General features: G+C 40.9%; 1 protein-coding gene across 1 annotated transcript in view; it reads right to left on the bottom strand.

Moving 5' to 3' along the window:
* LOC111868344 (G-protein coupled receptor 84) overlaps positions 1-11,883 on the bottom strand; it is a 92,315-nt gene extending 80,432 nt beyond the window's left edge. The window contains exon 1 of the mRNA XM_023858904.2: positions 11,865-11,883. The gene's annotated coding sequence lies outside the window, so the exon portion shown is untranslated. The remainder of the gene's footprint in view (positions 1-11,864) is intronic.
* Between the last annotated feature and the right edge of the window lie 1,531 nt (positions 11,884-13,414).

The raw sequence follows: 13,414 nt of genomic DNA, 5'->3' as shown, positions 1-13,414 counted from the left end.
ATTTCTTTTGGTCGATATGTTCCACAGTTATGCAGGAACGCAAGGATTTTGCTAAGAATAAGCGGTTGGTTACGCATTCCTGTGCTTTGACTCGGGGAGGCAATAAACTGCCATGTTAATTGGCAGCCGAAGTTCTGTGGGCATAATTTACGTCTGGGGCTTCCAGGAAATTGCCACTTCGAGGTTTTGGTCATTTGCACACGGGTACCCCCGTCTTTCAATTACACGCTGATGATACTGAATATATTCCTCCTCTTGAAATTTGCACGGTTTTCGGGTAGGACGGAAGAGAAACAGATATAAATTTTAGCTTTATTTTTATATCTCAAGTTGGCGGTGAAGAATACGATCTCAGTTTACTTTGTTCTCGTTTTTAAATTGAACTATGTACGCATTCCTCAATTGTCAAAAGTGCTACATTACCTGCCAATTTCATTCCCACTGGCTAAGTTACAAGAATAATATTATTTCTTTTATTGCTAGTGGGTTGGGACTAAGTCCCTTGTACTGCGGCCACTTCTGGCCTATTGTACCAGCCCCACATGATAGGTGAGGGTGATTGTGGAGCAATTGGCGGAATGAAGATTGGCAGGGGAAACCGAAGTGCTCGGAGAAAACCTGCCCCAGCGCCACCTTGTCCAACACAAATCCCTCTTGACCAGACCTGGGATCGAACCCGGGCCGCCGCGATGGGAAACCAGCGACTAACAGCTTGAGCTATGGCGTGGCCTAGAATAATATTTAATGTAGTGTCAAATTAGTTATATTAGAACGATCAAGTCAAGGAGGATGAGGTGGGCAGGACATCTAGCACGAATGGGGAGAAGAGAAGTACATATAGGGCATTGGTGGGAAAGCCAGAAGAAAAGAGACCACTAGGAAGACCAAGACGTAAGTGGGTGAACAATATTAAAATGGATCTTAGAAAGATAGGATGTCATGGTATGGATTGGATTCATGTGGCTCAGGATAGGGACCAGTGGAGGGCTCTTGTGAACACGGTAATGAACTTCGGTTTCCATAAAGTGCTAGGAAGTTCTTGAGTAGCTGCAGAATTGGCCGCTTCGCAAGAAGAGTTATCTCCACGAGTGAGTGTGTGAGGTATCAAACCTAGGAGGGTGAAGTAAGGGGAGCATGTTGCAGTCATAATGGGAAATAAAATGTGCTTATATGGTTATTGAATTTTAGGGAGAAAATTTGAGGGTAAGAGGCTACATGGAGTAATGTTACGTACATGGAAGGAAAATATTAAAATGCTCGTAAATATTAAAGAAATATGTTATAAAGTTGTGCACAGTGTTCAACCAATCATGGATTCAGTGCGCTGGTGGACTCTTGTAAGCCTGGTGATAAGCCTAAATGGCTTATAATTTCTTGATGAACTGAGCGTCTATCAGCTTCTGAAGAAGTAATATTCCACATAGTTGGTTTGATCTGAGAGTGGTAATGGTAAAATATAGAGTAAGACACGATACAATAATTGCAGATGTACTGAGGCTGGGTCAGTCAGCGTTTCTTAGCCATGCCTAACTCATGTTATTATTATGAACAGTAAATTAGGCCGGTAACGCATGCACTGTCTTCGCTCGCTCGGAAGCCGGGATCGTGGGTTCGAATCCCACTCAGGGCATGGATGTTTGTGTGCGTTTTTCTGTGTTTGTTTACAGGTAGAGGCCTTGCGACGAGCTGATCACTCGCCCAAGGAGTCCTACCGAATGTTTAAGATCTAGTAAACCGAAGTGAAACGGAGAGTTTCATGGAGGTAGGCCTAGGCCCAAATTGGGGCTGTAGCGCCACAGAAAAAAAAATCAGGCGAAACATTCCGTTATCTTGTCCCTAGGAACCGGCCTCCGATGATTCTTTATAGAAACACTGGGCAACAAACAGCGGAACATATGACGAACAAACTTTATAAGTACATCCTGCTGGATAAGAAGTTGAAAGTAAGGAAAAAGTAAAACTACCCCCGTAACAGGCCATGAAGGTCCACAGGGTTGTGAGACGTCGAGGCTCCACCATTTTCTCTAGACAATGGGCTCACAGATGGCGATAGGTTTGTCAGTCGGCCGCCCTCTACCCCCCAGAAATGTTCCTGTTACTCATTTCTGCTAGAGGCTCAGACGACCCAAGTGCCATAGTGCATGTGGAAAGAATAAATAAATTTAAAAAAATCCACCTCATCGGGACTCGAACTCGCGACTTTCCGGCTTGTAGTATAGTATCTCAACCGACTATGCTACAGCGTCGATCAATAACAGCATTCGTTGGAAGGTCAGGCTCTACGGCAACAGCCTGTTCATATCGAAAAATGTGAAGGTGGTAGCAACATGGCTGACACATAACAAAAGCCAAGTCCGGCCCAATGCAAACAACCACAAATATTCCACAAATAAAACTTAAAACACAGAGAATTGGAGAAAACGCGATATTTCGTTTGAGAACACATCATCTTGACATTGACGAGATGTCACCTATGTTGCTTTTCCCGTGAGATCTTTTGTAGCAAATATTATCTAATCTTGGATCAGTGCGTGGCGAATGTAATGTTTCTCTAAGTGATTAACTAGTCGACTGAATTGTCCGATGGAACAGGATTTCCCTTTAGCGGCAGATAACATTTCCCGTTGTCAGGTAACTGGAAGGTGCATCTCCGTCACAATAAGGCATCAGCACTGTATCAACCTACGCTCCGACATTTCGACCCAGTCCACATCTTCATAAACTCTTTTTCAAGAACAATTCTCATATTCATCCCCGTCTCCAGTTAGATCTACGAAATGGTACCTTCACATGATAAGTTTAGCCAAAAGTTCTATTTTGTTTCTTTTTCTTCTGTAAATGTCACATGCCTTGCCCAAATCATGTTCCTTGATTTAATACTCGAAAGTTCCAATATAGTTGCGAAAAATATTACGTTACTTTTTATGGCATTTTCTCCATTCCAGTAGTTGTGTAAACTGAAATGTCTACATTTTAAAATTCTGTTTTCTGTAAGGAAGTGCGGAACTACCGTGATGCGTACAGTAGAGCCATCTGTTGTGGAATGTGATGATGTGTTTAAGGAAGCACTAGAAATCATATTTCTTTCTTATGATCGCTGAGATTGCGTATAAAAATTCCGTAGTTTCTGCAGTTTTATCCTCCTCCTCGCCTATCCTACCAGTCATTCTTTATAATTTCCGTATTCGATAGTATAAGTTACGTCGTAACGTTATTTGGAATACGGAAGGGGATACGTTTTATGAGATGAGGTATAAATGGCTGTATCCTCTGTTTAAAGCACAGGGGAGTTATTCCGCTAGTTATATATCTCTGTATCCCTCCCCCAACAAATTTTTGATACAAAGTTTTTTTTTTAGTCTCTTAAATCTTCATGGTGTTTTGTTATGTGGGTGGTCTATGATGCAGGGAATAAAAGTTGCTATAAATTTATAGAGCTAGTGTCAACATTGTTAAATTGCACTAGAGTTTCGCCGAAAACTCCTTAAGATAACGTCTCAGACGTGTTTAAAACTATTTTGTTTATTTCTATGACACCGAGAGGCATTATTCATTGGCCTTAGCTAACATAGCAAATTGCAATAATTTCTAATTATTGCAGTAAGGTAAATACAGGAAATTTTTGTTAACATGAACATTATATCATTTCCTTGTTGTTACTAGAATACAGCATTATGTTGGTCATAAAAGAAGGTTTGGAAATGCTGGAAATTCAGCTCGAGTAAACATAATAATAAACATAAGCAGCTTGAGAGAAATCTCCTGGTAAGTGGCCATTTGGGAGACTTTGGTGAGAATTGTAGGAAAATATTAAAATTCTCAGATAGAAAACAGGTTAAGAGAGTGCAGAATATCTCCTTCTTTACTTATTGTAGCATGCAGTTGTGTATGTACGAGTATTATCGCTACCTTACGTTCTTCTGTGTCTACATAACTAACTATATATTAACCTTTTAAAGCCTAATGGTTACTATATGCATGACCTGTTTTAACATACTAGAATTCTGCATACACTGTGTTTGTGTGTTTCATATGGTTCTCACAATAAACATCGGATGTTTTTCTAAACAGCATTAACCGGTTGGTCCTTGTATCGGAGACACAACGTGTTTCCTGTGAGGTACGAACTGAATTTTTATATTTAGTTTGGAAAAAAATCGGTCTTTAAAGGGTTAAAGTGTTATAGTAATCATCATCATCATCAGTAATCTGTCAAGACGACAGGTCCACAGTCTCTTTCAAAACAATTCCTCCACTTAATGCGATCTAGAGCTTTCTCCTTCAAATGACAGTATCCTCTTGTGTCCCCAAGGTCATCCAGCATCTTCTTACGTCTTCTTGTCACTTCTATCCGCCCGTTACAGTAATATAGCAAAATATTTCGACCTACATTCAGAATCCGGCTGCTCTAATATACATCCTCAGTAACGTAGCAGGTAGGGCATATATATACACACTGACGAGAGCGAATAAAGGGCCCACTCATGCAGCAACTACAGTGTTGTTATTCAAATAAATTAAAAGTCGGCATTTGAAATCGTAATTTAGAGTAGATTTTGCTAAATAAGTTATAATTTAAAACTGGTATATAAAATTCGAAATTTAAGTTCAAGTCACGTACTTTTCTCTTTATGTAGCTGCTCCCCTCCTAACGTTTCTGCCTGTGTATTCCTGTCCTGTATGTGCGCAAAGGCTTTGTAATTGTAAATAAGTAAACGTATTAGCTTTCATATTAAGGGGCTGTGTACAAAAGAGAACAAAAATAAATCCAAAATGATAAAATTGTAAATAAATAAACTAGAACATTACTATATACAATTCAAGAAAAGAAAGAAATTGATAAAAATATATAGGCAAACTTATCCTAAATCTGGCATTCCCTCATCTACGAAGACGTAATACACGAAATAAACCGAAATTTTTTATTGAATTTCAAATTATATCCTATTTAACGAAATGCACTATACATTTATTGTCTTCTTTTATGTGTTAAGCTTTGTTGGTTGTTGCGTTCATCAGTATCCACTGTGATTTTAAATAATGACGCTTAAAATATTGTAAATAAATAGTGAAATAGCTATAGGAAGACCGCGTCTGTGGTCTAGTGGTCAGAGTTCCTGGCTACAGATCCAGAGGTCCGGGTTCGATTCCTGGCTCTCCCAGATTTTTTTCTGAGAAGTAGTGGGTCTGAAACGGGGTCCACTCAACCTCGTGATGATAATTGAGGAGCTATTACAAGGAAATAGCGGCTAGATAACTGAAATTAACGGCCTTGCGGATTGCTCTGACCACGCGGCGGTCGCTCGGTCGGTATAGTTTGTTTCTTTGCTTTAAAAGCTCTAGGAATTGGTCTGTTGCTAGAACTAATGAATAGAAGCGTTACTTATGCAGCAGTTCCGCGTGAGAGTGTATATCAAACATACTGTATAATTCTAATATCAGTACACAGATAGTTGTGCAAATGTAGAAGTAAATAGGATGCTGATAGTGGAAGGAAACAAGCCGATGTAGGAATCCAGGACGTCGGCCTTGATATTATACATCCTGGCCGAGATTTTTCATAGTTTACCTCATTCTCTTCAGGAGCCGGGAGAGCGCAGTCGGTACAGCAACTGGCTACAGGCTAGACGACCTAGGGTTCGGATTTCGAGTCCCGGTAGGGTCAAGAGTTTTCTGTTCTCCACGTCGTCCAGACCGGCTCTGGGGTTCACCAAACCTTCTACCCAGTGGGTAAAGGGGGCACTTTCCTCGGATGTAAAGCGGCCGGAGGCGTGAAGCTGACCACTCACCTCCATCTTGTGCCGATATAAAGAAAATGTGGATCTATACATCCACTCCCCTTACGCCTTCACGGCGTAATGCTTAATTATTTAAGCACAGTGACTTTACCTTAAATCATTCATTTCAGGATAATTCGAGACTGTATCTTGAAAAATATCATGATCGCCTGCTTCGAATGCGAGACTGATTTTGGTGAAGTTCAGGGCAAGTTAGGACCATAACCTATATCTTCACCTCTGTGTAAATCTGACATCTCATTAATCCTGTGTAGATTCTGCAGATAAAACTGTCACAAGAGACTTTTACTAAAGCGCCAGAAACACAGACAGAGGGGCACCGTGGCATATAAATCTGGTTTCTATTTTAGTTTCTTGGGGGGGTGAGACAGTCCACATGGTACTTCGGCCATTAACTGGCCTATTGTACCAGCCTCGGATGATGATGATGATGAGTTTAGAGCAGTCGATGGAACGCTAATTGGCAGGGGAAATCGAAGTACTCGAATAAAACCTGCCCAGTGCCACTTTGCCCACCACAAGTCCCACTAAACCGACCTAGGATCGAACCCGGACCGCCGCAGTAGGATAATGGCGACTAACGGCTTTGGCACGGCCGGCGTATACATTAACTAGCATTGTAATTGACTGAACTAATGACTCACACTCCCCAACTTACACACACTGACTGGCTGGGACTTCCTGTTAACTCGGTATATAATCGTACATATCCTTCTGAACACGAATGTACCTATCTTTACAATTTTTCGCCTCTACTTCAAGCAGAATAGAACGGATATACATTCGTATCTAAATTAGAGCAAGTACGTCAATTTATGTGTGCTGATGACAGTAGCCGCGTGGTCTCAGCCATGAACTGTCTTCGCTCGCTCGAACGCTGGGATCGCGGGTTCGAATCCCACTCAAGGCATGAATGTCTGTGTGTGCGTTTATTCTGTATTCGTGTTGTCCCGTGTGTAGGTAGCGGCCTTGCGACGGGCTGATCACTCGTCCAGTGAGTCCTACCGTCTGTGTAAAAAGATTTCGAAACTGAAGATGAGGCCATGGCCCAACAAAGGGCTGTATAGCCACTGATGGATGAATAAATGAATAAAGTTTATGTGTACGTAAGAAAACTGAGCTGAAAACATGTGTAAAGAAACAGAAACATAGTTTTATTGCCAAAATAAAAAATAAACTTAATATTATGATGAACTAAGCACTTTGCAACGTCATTAAACCGGTTGCAATACCTCATTCCGAACTTCAGCGATACAAAGTTCTCTAGTACTTTATGTCTCTGAGGAGTGTGTTCTGACGTTAAACATGCGCTTTCGTCGCCAGCTGCATGACAGTTACAACATACACAACTGCAGAAAGGTCTGAATCGGTACCACATTGCCTGTCAACGGACATTCGGATGCGTCTGTCTGTTGTTTCAACAATTACAGCTTTCGAAGTAGGAATGGAGCCACTGTCCACACGAAGAAACGAGGCTACTGAAATAAACTGGCGTCTAACTTAGAAGCTAATAATTTCATATTGTTTATTTGTTCTGAGAAAAGGCTTTTCGTTCAATTCATTGTTTCGCTTTTATCGAAAGAAAAACTTCATAGTTATATAACGCCGACAACTTGAATACATGTAAGTATGTGTATATATATATATATATATATATCTGTGTGTGTGTGTGTGTGTGTGTGTGTGTTGTGGTAAATGTGAATAAACCGGTAATTATAAATAATGACGGACAATTATATAGAATTACCAAAAACAATCGTAAATATTGTGCCAATAATCATTTTACCAGTAATTATAAATAATTACCAATTAATCATAATTAACAACGTCCATAAGTAAATCTGGGAGCCGGGATAGTGTAGTGGGTATAGTGACTGGATAGGGGCTGGAAGACTGGGGGGGTCGGTGTTTGGGTCCTGGTAGAGTCAAGAATATTCTCTTCTCAAGAGCGTCTAGACCAGCTCTGGGAACCACCCAGCCTACTATCATACCGAGGACTCTTCTCCCGGAGTAAAGCGGTCGGGCGTGAAGCTAACCACCCACCTCCAACTAGTGCCGCCTTCAAGAGAATGTGGATCTATACATCTGATCCCCCATACGCCTTGATGGCGTAGTGCTTAATCAGTTAAGCACAGGGACTACTTTACCTTTCTAGGTAAATCTAACAAAAGCTTACTTTTGTCTTTAAGTTGCAAATCCGCACTATTATTCAAAACGCATAGGTTGGTAACCCCTCTTTCTTCAGTCTTTCGGAAGTATGCATGCATGCATGAATTATTTAAAACTGCATCATAAAACGCCGTGTATTATACTAACCAGTGGACGTCCGTAATTATGAATAAAAACCGATAATTACTCATAATTATCGGTAAAAGTGGTCAATGTTACATGATTTATCATACTTCCCAATTTTATGGCAATCCTTTGTAATTTACTTACTTAATTACCTACTTACTTACTCATGGAACTGAGCCCTTCAGGAGGAGCCGCCAATTCAGCAGCTACTCAAGAATTTCCCAGCATTTTATGAAACCCGAACGTTCATTTCCGTGTTCACAATAGCCCCCCATTGGTCCCTATCCTGAGCCAGATCTATCTAATCCATACCATCCTATCCTACATCTCTAAGATCCATTTTAATACTGTCCACCCACCTACGCCTTGGTCTTCCCTGTGGTCTCTTTCCTTCTGACTTTTACACCAATATCCTATACGCATTCGTCTCCCCCATTCGTGCTACATGACCTGTCCAGCTCATCCTCTTTGACTTGATCATTCTAATTATTCGTGAGGATGAGTACAAGTTATGAAGCTCCTCATTGTGCAGTTTTCTCTAGCCTCCTGCAAGTAGATCACCATTCTCATCCTTCACTAAGTTACTGCTAGGCTGGTAACCCCTCGTAAAGTCATTTATTCCTCTATACAGGTCTCTAATATTCTTGTTCTTACTGTTCATTGCAAGGTCATCAATTTTGTCTTTCAGATATTCCTTCTTTTTGTTCCTGAAATGCCTGCTGGTTTCACGTCTTATATTGTTCAGATTATCCGCATTTAACTCGCTTTGATCCTGTAACCATTGCAATTTGGCCTGCTTTCTTTGATCTAATAATTCTGAGCATCCTTCATCGAACCATGGCTTATGCTTCTTCGGTTCATAATAACCTAGACTCTCTTGGGCAGACATTTTTATATTCTCTCTAATAGTTTCCCAAGCTTTATCAACATCCACGTCAGTTTCCAAGTTTTCCAAAGCCGTGAACCTATTTGAGTTTTCAACACAATACTGCTCTTTACCCTCTGCCTCATTTAATTTCTTGAGATTGAACCTCTCCATATGAACTCTGTGTGTTGTTTGTTATTACTGATTATTATTTATAAATACAAATTATTTAGTTTTGCCGTAATATACTCGTACACGTGCATAAATATATTGTCACGTGTCGGGTATGTGTCACGCGACAAATAACCTCACGCCGTTCTGGATAACCACTCGCTCTTACAGTTACACAATTTACAATTTCACTACTACTGCCATCTGCAGTATCACAATTACTTTTCCTGCTGAAGTCACTGCCATTCACTCGATACAACTCAACTCGTAGCTGCTGGACTTCAACTCATACTGGATAATGGTAACTGGCTCAATACTCATTACTCCTGAATAGTGTTCGCTGTTCCTTATTTAGAATCGGCACGGACAACATAGAGAAAACCTTGCTGCTCGGCAACAGATATCAGGTATTGTTGTCAGGTGTTTCTACCTACGCATTGCCTAGAAATAGTCGCTGCACGGACTCGCATGTTGCGTGACGTCACATCCTAGCGGGAAGGGGATTTTACCGAGCGTTGAGTAATGTTGGGGTGGGGGTACGTGACGTCACTCGTGGAAACGCAGAGTTCACGTGACCCCTACTTCCTGTTGCGCCGTCCACGTCACTATATATATATATGTTAAAATTGTAAAAATGAATGGTCCTACAGTTTACAACGAAATTCATAAGAACAGTGCAGTTAAAATGGATCTGAGAGAGATAGGATGAGGTGATGTGGCCTGAATTGATCTGGCTAAGGATAGGGACTAACGGCGGGCTTTCGTGAATATGATTTCGTGATTAGATACTTTAGTTTCATATTATCAGCTATTTCAAAGTGTCGAACAAAGCTATACTGTACCTGCCAAATCCGGGTAGAGTAAATTCTCCAGAATTTTAACCGTCAAATTTTTGGGTTTGGAAGAAACTTAGAAAGTCAGTGTCCAGAAGCTGCATATAAAGGTAAAGAAAGGCAAAATTATCCCTGTGTATAGATCCACATTTTGTTGACCTCGCCACTAGTTGGAGGTGAGTGGTCACGTTCTGGACACGGCCGTCTTTCCCCTGGAAAAGAGCTCCAGTACCCATTGTATAGGATGTTGAATGGACCCCAGAGTCGATCTGGATGATTGGAGAAGTAAAAATTCTTGGCCCTACTCGAACTCCGACCCCTCGATCGTCCGGCCCGTAGGCAGTCGTCATACCGACTACGTTACTGTGTGGCTACTTGTATTTCACAACATCCACTCAGACTTCAACCAGTGGAAAGGACTCATTCAAACATCAATGAAAGAAAATAGTTGTTCTGTTTAAACATCAGTTCCATTTAAAAAAAACAGCGACTGAATTACAAATAAAATTCCATTTTAACATTCAAAACGGAAATCACTTTCCTGTGTAACGACCCGGAAGATCTGAATAAATATTGTTGTGTACATACTCATATATATTCTACACAACTTGTATGAGTTTCATCAAAATTCGCATGGCCGTTCATTTTTGACAAATTAAAACGGCACCTTTTGCGCCGCTTGACGCATTTTGTTTTGCTAGACGGCTGTGTCACTTTTGATTTCCCTACTGCCTTTCGACTTAAAATTTGACGTTCTCGCAGGTGTGACTACAGAAAGTTACATCTTCTGGGATATAAAAGTGTGTAATCCGGTGAAAGTCAACCATCAATCCAAAGTTTCAGAGGAATATCGATCCATCTTCAGGGTCGAGGAGTAAGCCAAACAAGAAAGGGCAGCGCCATAGCTCAAGCGGTTAGTCGCTGGCTTCCCACCGCGGCGGCCCTGGTTCGATCCCGGGTCTGGTCAAGTAGGATTTGTGGTGGAGAAAGTGGCGCTGGGGCAGGTTTTCTCCGAGTACATCGGTTTCCCCTGCCAATCTTCATTCCACAAATTGCTCCACAGTCACCCTCACCTATCATATGGGGCTGGTAAAATAGGCCAGAAGTGACCGCAGTACAAGGGACTTAGTCCCACCCCACTAGCAATAAAAAAAGAAGCAACGCAAGAAACCAGCACGGAACAGCTAGCAGAGATCTGTTTGCTGTCTACTCCATGCTGGTTTATTGACTGGTTTTCGTTTCGAACTTGAGAAGGGAGGCGACATATATTCTTCTGAAACCTCGGTTGACTTTCCCCTGACTATAGGAGGTAGTGAAATATATAAATCTTCAGCAAACAGCTCGAGTCCTTCAATTGGATAATGTGGAAGAAAGACGAATTCATAAAAGATTTTACCAGTATACACCGAAAGGCAGAGGCAGACCAAATAAAATAAAGATGGGCCAATTCAGATTGTAACTTTGAGTTGGAAGAGTGCAACAAGAAAATTGTTTTTGTTCATTCATCAGTAATCTGTCAAGACGACAGGTCCACAGTCTCTTCCAAAACAGTTCCTCCACTTAATGCGAACTAGAGCTTTCTCTTTCAAATGAGGATATCCTCTTCTGTTCCCAAGGTCATCCAGCATCTTCTTACGTCTTCTTCCTCGTCTTCTGGTCACTTCTATCCGCCCCTCTATCTTTCCTTCAACAACTTATTTTAGAAGGCAGTTACTGCATAAGATATGACTAATCCAATTAGCCTCCCGTTTTCTTATTTCGTGTAGGATATTCCTCTGCTCACTGACTCTAAATAACACTTCTCCATTTCTCACATAATCGGTCCAACTGATGTCTCCATCCTTATTGTTGATAATAATGATGATAACTATTAATGACTTAAAATAATAAATATTATATTACCTGCGTCTTGAACTCGGTTGTGTGTCATAGGAGATGAACGTACCTGCAAGAAAAGAGATTTCACGCATATTATATTTGCTTGAGATACAAGATGTAAATGTAGAAATGTCACTAGTTTCTTCTGTTCAACTTTGTGCAAGTTATGACTGGAAAGATTTTATTTCAATTACACAGAATCATACACGATTTCTTGTCATATTCAGACGAAAAAAATGAACACACTAGTAAACAAGGAAGGTAAAAAAGATAAAGGTAAAGCTATCCCTGTAAGAGGCCGTGGAGGCTCATAGGCTTGTGAGACGTCGAGGCTCACACATTTTATACACAATCGGCTAATAGATGGCGGTGAAGAAACAAGGAAAGAAAAATTTAACTTTTTCTGGTATTAACAAGCCGCGTCTCGCATACACGTAAGCTTGATGTCTGCGCTGGAGACTTTTGAAACATCTTGCGGTCGAATTTCTAAGTTCAATATTCTCATTATTAAGCCAGGAAAGAAATTACCTATTGTTCTCTTCTATTTTTCGTTTAGACTTAATTATCAGGAGGTGGAAAATGTAGAAGAAAGAAACTACCTTGGAACTCGAACACAGTAAACTTTTCAGGTATTTCAGTTCTTTTGGGCATTACCTCGAGGACCTTAATGGGTGTACTGAATTTCAGATGTTAATTACACCTTGAAAAGTCTTAAGAGGCATGTACTGTAGACAAACGGTGGTATGTTAACTACACTGATGCGGCCTCCGTAGTCTAGAGATAACGTTCCCACTTCATGACTCGTAATACGCGGGTTCAAATACCCGGCGGAGATCGTCGAATTTTTAAGGGCGGAAAAATTCAGGGAACAAGTCCTCCGGGAGGGACTTTAAGCCGTGGGTCCCGTGTCGTAGCTTTACGGTACGTAAAAGAACCTCATGTCTCTAGGAGACCTACGAGCAAAATTAGGCCAAGTTTCCCGCCCAACTAGTTTCCAATTCCTCCGGTAGATGGGGGAAGCATTATAGATACCTCTCAGCTAGTAGAGTCGGTCTCGCTGGCTGGGCGGGACTGATGGTAAGCACCAGTACCGGTAGGATATAGAGACTGGTAGAAATCATAGAGGGAAGCACAATGGACCAATACAGGTCTCAGTGCATGGGGAAACCCACCCTCTCTAATAACTAACTAACTACACTGAACAACAGATGTTCACTTCTTCAACAAAATATATGAAATCATACTTTTTTATTGATTATAAAAATGAAAATGAGAAGTGGCTGCAAGACCGGAAAGTACACACCACTCACAACACAGTTTGTGACAATGGCGTTATTTAAAGATAATAAAATTTTAATGAGCATTAAAACAATATTTTTCACATAACGGTTCACATAACTTATACGAACACCACGAAAGAGACCAAAACTGTAAATGTCCGCTGCTTTCGCTCCAAATTCAATACATAAAACTGTGACGTGATGCAACATTTTTCTGTCAGGTTTCAAATTCATTTCCTATACTATTATAACACTACGCAGGAACTGATGTTCTCACAATGATTGCAATGAAGG

Source organism: Cryptotermes secundus, unplaced genomic scaffold, assembly GCF_002891405.2.
Source record: "Cryptotermes secundus unplaced genomic scaffold, Csec_1.0 scaffold1932, whole genome shotgun sequence".
NCBI classification, from domain to species: Eukaryota; Metazoa; Arthropoda; class Insecta; order Blattodea; family Kalotermitidae; genus Cryptotermes; species Cryptotermes secundus.
The sequence above is the reverse complement of the archived record's forward strand: the minus strand, read 5'-3'. Positions and strand labels throughout refer to the sequence as shown.